The 11,140-nt window shown below is 39.6% G+C and overlaps 1 pseudogene; it reads left to right on the plus strand.

The window, feature by feature from the left end:
• The first annotated feature begins 234 nt into the window (after nt 1-234).
• Nucleotides 235-11,140, plus strand: part of LOC102856876 — a 63,608-nt pseudogene continuing 52,702 nt past the window's right edge.

Raw genomic sequence — 11,140 nt, forward strand, 5'->3', positions numbered from 1 at the left:
AATCAGGGAGCTCCACCCCACTCTCTGTCTGCATTGGGTAACCAACCATTAATGCATTTGACACATTAGTGTTGCAGTGTTCAGCTCACAGCAACCACAAGTTACTGCTGCACAGCAACTTGTACACCAGGGCTATACGACCTAGAGGAATGTCTGAACAAAAACAATGGGAGACTGGCCCAAGAGCCACAAGGCCTAGGGCCCTTCAGTGTCTTACCAGCCTGGCACGCCCAAATGCTGGCAAACTCCTTGCCCCTGCCGAACCCCAATGGGGCCAAAAGTACGCCACAAGTGCCTGGCACCCTCAAACCTGCTGAGCCTGAAGAAGCCAGAGTCCGGATTCAGCTGACATCAAATCTCCCAAGACCCTAGGCGGGCACTTGTGGTGTACTTTTGGCCCCATGAGGGGTTTGGCAAAGTGGATTTGACAGATGAACGGGGGTCTGGGACAAGGAGTTTGCCAGCATTTGGGCATGCCGGGCTGGTCAGACACTGAAAGATCATGCCCTGCCTAGGGTCTTTGGAGATTTGATGTAAGGTGAATCCGAACTCTGTCTTCTTGAGGCTTGGCAGGTTTGAGGGTGCCGGGCACTTGTGGAGCACTTTTGGCCCCACGTGGGGTTTGGCAGAGCAGACTTGCCAGATGAACAGGGGTCTGGGGCAAGGAGTTTGCCAGCATTTGGTTGTGCCGGGCTGGTAAGACACAGACAGACACACATATATAGTAGATGTGTATATTTATACACACACATATTAAAGATGTATGTATTTATGCATATGTGCGTGTGTGTGTCTCTGTGTGTGTCTGTATATCAACACTAGGCTGAGGAAGTAGCCTTTATTAATTCAAATTGAAGACAAACAGAAAACTTCTTGGTTTATGCACTGCAGTAGAAAAATCAATCTCTTTTTCACTTGGCTTTTGACCAAAAGGTATTTTACCCAATTTTATCCATCACCTTATCCTTCAAACTGGTTTCTAAATGTCCTTTACCTTGTATCACAAATCAAATTCACCTTCAAAGGATAAAGATTTATCACTACCAGGGCTCTGAAAGAACATCCTCCCCGGAGAGCCCAAAATGTCTTAAAGAGGACAGCACTATTGACATGAAAGTGCAATCTCCCCAAAGGTGACTTTTCCACAGAAATACCATTTTCTTTGTATGTCTTTGTTTCAGGACTTTGTTGTTGTTGTTATGTGCTGTCAAGTTGCGACTCATAGCAACCTTATGTACAATAGCCCTAAACCCTGCTCTATCCTGGGCCAATAGCACTGCCTCTGACACACCCATCCTGATTACCCCAGTCACTGAATCAATCCACCTCATAGAGGGTCTTCTCCTCCTGCACCGTCCCTCCACCCTACCAAGCATGATGTCCCTCTCCAAGGACCTGTCTCTCCTTGCAACATGTCCAAAGTATGTCAGACGAAGCCCCAGAATCCTTGCCTCCAAGGAGCAGCCTGGTTTAACCCTCTCCAGGATGAATGTTTGTTTTCTTGGCAGTGCATGGTACATTCAATACTCTTCTCCAGCACCACAGCTCAAAGGCATCAATTCTCCTTCTATCCTCCCTAGTCATTGTCCAACTCTCTGATGTATAACAAGTGATTGCAAAGACTTTAGTTCAAGAAAATAGTGGGATTTTATAGCTCTGTTTCATTTACTGATGTTGCCATTGCCATCTTTATTTAATTTGTCAGTGTCATTGTTCTCATGTCCATTTTTACCATCCTCTAACATTCTAGCTCTAACACACCACCTTCATGCTCCTTCAATAACACGCTCATCTGTCTGTTACTGTCACTACGTTCACTCCTGGATTCAGGTCATTCTGTTCTATTCATTCAACACCATCACCTCAGTGCACTGTCTCCTGCAAGCTGGAAGAGTTCTTCTACGTTAGCACAAACATAAGTCTGATTTTCCAGGACAAAATACCAAGATATCATGTCATATGGACATAGCCAGACCTTTTGATAATTTTGACATTAAGTATGGCTTTCAATTGCACCTTCACTTTAAAATGCATTGTTTAACTTTTTCTTGTGCTTTGAGTGAAATTTACAGAGCAAATTTTCTTGTGTTTTGAGAGAAATTTACAGAGAAATTTTGTCCATCCCTTCATACCGATTTTACTTGATGACATTAATCACAATCCCCACATTGTAGCGATGGTCTTTGTGCTTCTTCCCTGTGATCCTCATTTCCGTTCATCCTTTTATCCTATCCTTTCCTGCATCCAGAAGTTTCTCCCTGAGAAAACAATGCCCTTGACATCTGTGATTGATTTTTCTAAGAAATGGGTTCATTCTGATGTTCATTCTATAAGCCTTTGTATTGTCTGGCTACAAGTTAAGTAAGAGAGCTGAATGTAGTCTCATAACAAGAACATTACTGGATTTTTAAAAACATTCGAAGTCTTCTCAGTACTGCATAATACTGTTAAATAAAATGACTTCTAGTCCTTTACAGAAGGAACACTGAAAATTCCTTTAAATGAACTTTTTTTTTTTCTGGAACAACAGATGCAAGCCTCACACCAGAACTAGTCCTAGTTTCTGTTTTTATTTCCATCTCCAAAGAGGTACAAGATTATGGGCTCTGTATCACATGCTTGATTCTGGCTGCTTTGTTGACTCATGTTACTGCGGTGATAATGTACACAACAAAACATTCATTAATTTAACCATACATGTGTAGTTCGGTGGCAGTATATCTTTCGTGATGTTAGCTGCTTTCTTATCTTGAAATAAGTTATCATAAAAGTAGAATTCGCAGCAAATATTTTATACATATCTGAGGGCAAACAGGGAGCACTGTGTGTTGGTCTGCTTGCTGAAAGGTTGAGGTTTGGATCAACCGATCACACTGGGGGAAAGCTGAACAGTCTCCTCCCCTGATGATTTACAGCCTTGCAAACCCAGTGGAGGAGGGTCACTGTGAGTCAGAATCAATTTGATGGCGGTGGCCTTGAGTTTGGAAGCAAACAACAATAATTGTAATACAGTTATTTTAATCAATTTTTTTTTCTTGGAAAGACCTAAATACCTAGGAACCTTGGACTTTAATATCATATTATAAGAAAAAAGAACAGTTATCTTATTGTATGGGTGAAAAGACGGAAGTCCTGAGAAGATTAATTCTCTGAGAAAGGTTTAGTGAGCAGCATGACCAGGACCATAAGCCATCATCACTCTCAGAGGAGTTAAGTGAAAGAATGAATTACAGAACTTTCATTTTCACCTTACTGTACAGCATTAATAATTTCTGCAAATTGTAAAAAAGACAAAGAAATGAGTAAAGAAGTCAATAAATTCTAGTTATACTAAGATAATGATAGCATTTGAGGGTTTAATAGAGTCATATTTGAGGGCTACATATTCTTATTGACAACTGGAAAAGTATGGCTTTGACGTGGTTTCTGTTTAAGAGCAGTCTCTGTCTGACAGTGGAGAAAAAGAGACAAGTGTAGGTGTTACTATTGCATCTCTATTGTTTTTTTTTTTAACCTGAAACTTTTTATTAGAAATCTTGTAATTGTGTTAAAAATACACTTGAAAATTTCATTAAGGGATGCAAAGATGTCCCCAAATTGTAAGCTTGGAATTGTTAGCAAGTTACAGTAAACTCTTGGGAAAATGTTGGCAAAATTGAATTAGTAAATGTTGAGATGCTAGACATGAGAAATAGAGGCTACATTGTAAAGCAGAGTGGGTGAGAAGACAGGAAAGGAAATGCCAGTGTTTGCTACTTTATGATGTTTCTTTCAAAATTATCTGTATTTCAATTCTTGAGCTCTAGATCAGCTCAACTAATAAGAAAAACTGATAGTCGTTCCTGGGGCACAGAAGAGCAGCACTCTCATGTTATTTGTAATTTCCTATAATATAATTGACTAATTTAATATTTATGAATTTTGATTGTTTACTGAACACTGCATGAGCACAAATAAGTAATCACCATCATTCACCAGAAATACTGCTCGGAGTCCTCCAAAACAAGAAAAGACCAGAAACAGTTGCTTTTGTGTTAATTCCAACTTTATCCTGTACACGTCAGCATAGAACTACTATGCTTCATCGAGTGCTTGGGGATTCCTTTTTTCCAGAGGCAGATAAACCAGACCTTTTTTCTGAGTTGCCCCTGGGTAGATTTGAACTTTCAGCCTTCTCCTTAGCAGCTGAGAGATAACCATTTGCATTACCCCATGATTCCAGGTGCCTACAGTGCTTGTGTTTTATATTTTAAGCTAAAATTCAGAGAAATAGTTAGAGGAGAACAGAATGAAATGAATACTTTGTTAATTTACTGTTGACCAGCAAAACCAGTACATACAATCACTACTGGTTACTAATGGGGATACTGTGTCAGAGGTTCAAGACTACAGCCTTCAATCTGTATTGCGTCTCAACCTCAAGAAAACAAATATCCTCACTACTGAATCAATAGGCAATATCATGATAGATGAAGAAAAGATAGATGTAAAAATTTCACCTTACTTGGATTGATCCACAATCAACATCTTTGGTATCAGCAGTCAAAACATCAAAATATGTGTTGCACTGGGGAAATCTGTGGTCAAGGACTCTCCAAAGTGCTGGGGAGCAACAATGTCAGTCTAAGGACTAAGGTGCACCCAATCCAAATGATGGTCGTTTCAATTGCTTCTTATAAACCTTAAAGTTAGACAGTGAATACGGATGACAGAAAAGGAATTGATGCCTTTGAGTTGTGATATTGCAAAAGAGTACTGAATATTCCACGGACTGCTAACAGAACACACAAATATGTACTGGACAGAGTGCTTTTTGGAAGTAAGGATCGGAAGCTTTCTCTTACATACTGTGGACATATGGTTAAGAGGAGCCGCTCCTTGGAAAAAGAGACTACACTTGGAAAAGTAGAGGGTCGGCAAAAGAAAGGAAGACTCTCAATGAGATGGATTGACACAGTGGCTGTAACAAGGGGCTCAAGTGTCTCAGAGGTGATGAGGATGGCACAGGATGGGGCACGGTTCAGATCCATTGTTCATAGGATCGCTACGAGTTGCTGTGGACTTGCTGATACCTACCAATAACAATATGTCAACAATATGTCGCTAAAAGAGAGAAAGCTCTTCAATAAAATGGACTGACCCAGGGACTACAACAATATGCTTAAGCACACAGGAAGTTGTGTGGATGGAGCAGGATTGGGCAATTCGTTCTGTTGTATGTAGGGTTGCTGTAAGTTGGATCAGCAGCACAGCATCTGTAAAAAATACCTCAGAAGAATTTGGCTGATAAAAATATTCCAAGGATGGAGGATCCTCTGAGCTTATGAAGCTTCCAGAGAACAGTGGCAGCAAAGACTGAAGTGGCTTTAAATAAAATGAAGAAACTGATCTTTCTACATTACCTGTGTTGTACTCTTAATACCCTTAAAGTTTAACTGGAATCAGTTAATGAGGAAATAATCAGATAAACCTACATTTAGGGATAATCTGAAAAACTATTTGTGTACAACTCTCCAAAAGTATATTATTAAAATTCACTACACACTAAAAAATAAAATAGTAATAATAATAATAATAATAATAATAAACAACTCTTCTTTCTTCTTCTTCTATTCTTAAATGAACCCAAAGAACTATAATGATGACACTTAAATGTGTGATTCTTCATTAGATTCCAGAACAAGGATAAAGGGAAGCTTGGGAGATAGAAGCTTTCTGAGGATCCAGGCTCAGAAGAACGCAAAGCTGGCCCTCCAGTGGGTTTTTGAGGTTATAGATTGCCCGTCTTCCTCCCTCATAGACACTGCTGGATTAGAAGTGCTGAGAGGTAGAGCCCCTGGATCAACAGCACAACTCTCTACGGACTAGGCCACCTACATATGAAAAAAAAAGATTATATCAATGTTGTGATTTTTTTTTATGATGGTATTGTGGTTATGAAGGAGAAATTTCATGAGCAGCATGCAGTCATATTTAGGGGCAACTCTGCAATGGTTCAGCTCTGTGTGTGTGTGTGTGTGTGTGTGTGTGTGTGTGTGTGTGTGTCTGGATAGCTGTCAACAACAAAAAAAAGTGAGCTATTGTAGCATTAGGTCAACATCTGGTGAGCCTAGGTGTAACACATATAGGTATTTATTGTTTCATTTGTGAAACTTTTTCCATAGGCTTGAAATGTTTCAAAAATATCCCTCTTCTCTTATTCCAGGGGGAGTTGTGTCAGCTTTCAGACAGGCCCCATGTCAGCAGAATGCTTTTGCCTTTGTGAGCTGCAATGAGGGTCCTTTTAAAAAACAGCACAAACACCATTTCAGACCTAAGCATTTTCTATGGAGGAGTTGGGCCTACTACAGCCAGTGCAAATAAATCCTGTTAGCAGTTTACTGGAAGCTGACTAATAACATGTGCATTGTACCAAGTAGTTTATTACCCCTTGAATCATCACAATTGATGCAGTTATCAGAGCAATTATTTTTTATAACAGCACAACATTTAGCAGTAAGTGTTCATGACTTTTAAGGCCAGATTTGAAATAATATGATGTCCACAAAGATACAAAGATTTCCTTTTTGATATTGCTGTGAGACAATGGAATCTATCAAATCTTTTGTTCATAACTTTAAAATTCATTTTCTAGTAGATATTGCGCTTCTGTTTGTGCTTTATTGCATGAGATTTATTTCTTTTCTCCTTTGTGCGTAGGTGCTGGGACGAAGGAATGCTGAGCGAACCTTGCAGGCTTGTGTTGGAAGAAATCCCCCTTCCAGGCTCTGCCCGCAAAGGAATGGTGAAATTGCGAAGAACTCTCAGGATCAGTTTCCTCTTCAAATTCTACTTAGATGTTTCAAAGCAGGTAAAGAAAAGAGTAAAACATCATTTTCTTTACTAAGAGGGTTTGTTGCAGGCATTGATGCTAAGTGCAGGTTTTGGGGTTTTTTTCTTGTTTTTGTTTTTTTATTATTATTATTATTTTGTGTGTGCACCGTCAAATCAGATCAGACTGGTACAGAAGGAGATTGCCCCTCCTTCTCCAGCAGAGCATCTGGTGGATTTGAACCGCGTGCCTCTGGGATTGCAGTGCAACTTCTTGCCACTAGGCCACCAGAGCTCCCCTACTTGCAGGGTTTAAATGATACTTTTTAAAATTTTATTTTATTAATTTTGATGAACATTTACAGAGATTTTGGATTTTTTTTATTGAATGCATTTTATTTTAACAATCAAAAAATTCTAACAGCCTAACAATGCACATAAGTTAAAAATTAATTATCACTTAGTGATAACAAAGATAGTTGATTTACATGGAAAAAAAAAGAACATTTACAATATGTTAATCCTTATTCACATTGTTGATACTGCAATAAAACACAATTTGTTGTTGGTGAGATTTTGGATTTTCATTCATTCATTGTTGCACTTTTTTCTTTACACCCCCACCCCCGCCCCCCAGTTCGCTCCTCTCTTTGGAAAGCAAAAGATAAACTTCTTCATTGGTATACAATCCCTGTGACGCCGACCCTGCCTCGCCCCCCTGCCCCAAATGCACTCCACTATGCAACCTTAATTCTGGATTCCTGTGATAATCATAATATGCGTACTTTTGAGGTCTTTATGGGAAGACTAACGTATGCCTGGCCCAAGCCATGTTTTCAGTCACCTCAAATGCATGGTTATTCAAATGAATAAGGAAAATTGAAGAAGAATCAATGTCCTTGAATTGTGGCTTTGGTAAAGTATATTAAATATACTAAGGATGAACAAATCATTCTTGGGGAAAAGTGCATCCACTTAGAAGCAAAAAAATCGTGAGACTTTGTCTCACATACTTTGGGTGTATTATCAGGAGGGTCCAGTCCATGGAAAAAGACATTATTCTTGGAAAGGAAGAGGAAAGAGTGAAGGAGAGGTTGACTTTCACCAAGATGAGTTGACACAAAGACTATAACAAGTTGAAACACAGTGGAGGTTATGAAGATGGTAAAGGTCCGGGCAGAGGTTCAATCTGCTGTGCACAGAGTCACTATGAATGGCATCGTTGGTCGCACCTGACAACAACATGAGATGAAATCCAAAGAATTCCTCTAATCCTATCAATGTCCCCAAAGCAATGAAAATTAGAGTCTGCAAACTACACCGAAATATAGATTAAACAAACATATGTTATATCGATCAAGTGTATCTTCACAATTAAGAGTTTTTAATCAAACAATAAAAGCATCTTTCTTTCAGGATCCCAGTGGATATCCTGATATCCCCACAAAGTTTCTGAGTGCCCTGGAAGATTTTCCTTTGACCATACCCCACGAGGTACAGTCATACGAGGTGAGGACATTTTGTCAAATAATATACACCAACTGCCTTCCAGTGCAACTTTGCTTTCAATTATCATTGATTTTAAACTTCTCTTATGGAGTTAGCCTTTAGGATATGTCCAGTGATGGAAATGTTTTAACAAAAACTATCTATAAAGTTTCTGAAGACTGATACATAAAATTCTACAAAGTGGGCACTTAAAATAACAGAAACTGATTCTTTCATGGTTCAGGAAGCTAGAACTCTACCATAAACATGTCAGCAAGATTGGTTCCTTTCAAAAGACTCTGAAAGTCCATTACATGCCTATGTTGCACATTTTACCATCTTGCCCTCTTTTCCCCTTCCTCCCATTCACATAATTTATGTTTAATATGTATTCATTGTTGCATAATTACCTACAATAATGCCTAATCATAATTCATTTTCGACAGTTCTTTCTTTTATTTGTTCCACTGCAAAGGCCATTATCTATCCACTCTTATCCTATTCTCCCAACTACCCATGACAAATCTGCTTTATAACAGTGGTACTTTGCAGTATTTGTTCTTTTATGACTGAGATATTACACTCAGCAGAATGCACTCCAGGGTCACCCAGGTTGTGTAATGCTTTACAAGTTCATTGTTTTTCAGTGCTGCATAGTATACATTATATGAATAGACCATCATTTTTCTATCCATTTGTTTGTTGATTGTCACTTAGGTTGCTTTATCTCTTTGCTATTGTAAATAATGCAGCAATAATCATGGGTGTGCATATATCTGTTTGGATGCAGTTATGGTTTCTTTAGATTATATTACATGCCTCTTTCAAAGTTCATAGTGGTTTCCCACAATCCTTGACATTTGTTGGTTAGCAGTTTCATTAGTCTACTATCTGTTGCATGAATGCATAGCTGAGTCCAATTTTCCTTGTACAAATACACCAATTATTGGATTAAGACCTACCTAGTCCACCTACTGCAGGGTGTGCCAGATTCAAGCCACAGTCTTTTCAAACACTTGTTATGCCTCTGAGAGTTGTATAATGAATAAGGATGCCAAAAGAAGTGATACCTTTGAACTGTGGTATTAGAGAAGAGTACTGAAAGTCAAGGATTGGAGCCTTCAATATGCATTGAAATTCAACATCATAATGGATGGCGAAGAAATTGAGATTGTTTTAGTTTGTTTGGTTCCACAATCAACACTCTTAGTATCAGCACCCAGGAAATCAAGAGACAAATTGCATTGGGAAAGTCAGCTGTCAGGGACCTCTCCAGAATCCTGAAGAGCAATTACATCAGGCTGGAGACTAAGGTGCACCTGATCTGGTCCATAGTCTTCACAATTGCGTACTATGCATCAGAGAGCTGGATAATGACTAGGGAGGATAGAAAGAGAATTAATGCCTTTGAGCTGTGGTGCTGGAGAAGAGTGTTGAATATACCGTGGACTGCTAAGAGAACAAACAGGTTCAGCCTAGAGAGGCTGAGGCCAGGCTGCTCCTTGGAGCCAAGGATTCTGAAGCTTCGTCTGACGTACTTTGGGCATGTTGCAAGGAGGGACCAGTCATTGGAGAGGGACATCATGTTTGGGAGAGTGGAGGGACAGTGCAAGAGAGGAAGATCCTCGATGAGATGGATCTATTCAGTGACTGGGGTAACGGGAGTAGTTGTGTGTGAGACAGTGAGGTTGACACAGGATAGAGCAGGGTTTAAGGCTCTTGTACATAGGGTCATTATGAGTCACAAGTGACTTGACAGCACATAACAACAACAATAGACTATATCATGGAATTCCAAAAGAAAAACAAACATATCTTGGAGAAGGTGCAACTAGAGTGCTCCTTAGAAGCGAGGGTGGCAAAGCTTTGTCTCACTTATTTTGGGCATGTTGTTAGCAAGAGCTCTTCTTGGGAAATCCTGCTTGGAAAGGAAGAGGATCGGCAACACCATCTCAGACAAGAGTCTCATAACAAAAGTGCACAGAATCCCACAGGGCCTCCACAAGACAGATAACCCAACTACAAAATGGGTAAAAGACATAGAAAGACTTTCCAGAGAGGAAGACATTTGAATGACCAACAGACACATGAAGAAAAGCTCAAAATCACTGGCAAGAAGAGAGATTCAAATCAAAACCACAATAAAATACCATCTTACCCCAGCAGCAGTGACAAAGTTTAACAAGACAGCAAGCAATAAATGTTGGAGAGGCTGTGGAGAGGTGGGAACACTTATGGTGGGAGTGTAAATAATACAACCACTCTGAAAGACAGTTTGGCGTTTCCTCAAAATGCTGAACATAGAAATTCCACATGACCCAGCTACTCCACTGCTAGCAATATAGTTGAAGAAAATGAGAACTGAGAAACAAACAGAGATTTGTACACCAGTATTCAAAGCAGCATTATTCAGCATCATAAGAATGTGGAAACAGCCCAAATGTTCAACCACAAGTGAATGAATTGAGAAACTGGGGTATATTCACACAATGGAATACTATGCAGCACTCAGGAGCCATTTTTGAAAAATGCTCCATAACTTGGGAGAGACTGGAGAGCCTTGTGCTGAGAGAACTAACTCAGTCTCATAAGGGCAGATACTGCATAAGACCGTTATTATAAAAATAGAAGAATAACTAGTAAAAATGTGTATGGGAGTCCAAGGGGGGGAAGGTGTGGGAACAGAGTGATGAGAATGGGTAGAGGGGAATCACAGGGTGGCACAATTTGGTGGGTAGAAGGAGGGGGTAAAAGAAATGGGAAAGTTATGGTGTGGACCTGAAAAGCTGAGTAATGATGGGCATAGTTCAATGGTGATTAATTTTATAAAACACAATGTATG

The sequence above is a fragment of the Elephantulus edwardii genome, unplaced genomic scaffold (genome assembly GCF_000299155.1).
Source record: "Elephantulus edwardii isolate Elephantulus edwardi_28Jun2011 unplaced genomic scaffold, EleEdw1.0 scaffold00075, whole genome shotgun sequence".
NCBI classification, from domain to species: Eukaryota; Metazoa; Chordata; class Mammalia; order Macroscelidea; family Macroscelididae; genus Elephantulus; species Elephantulus edwardii.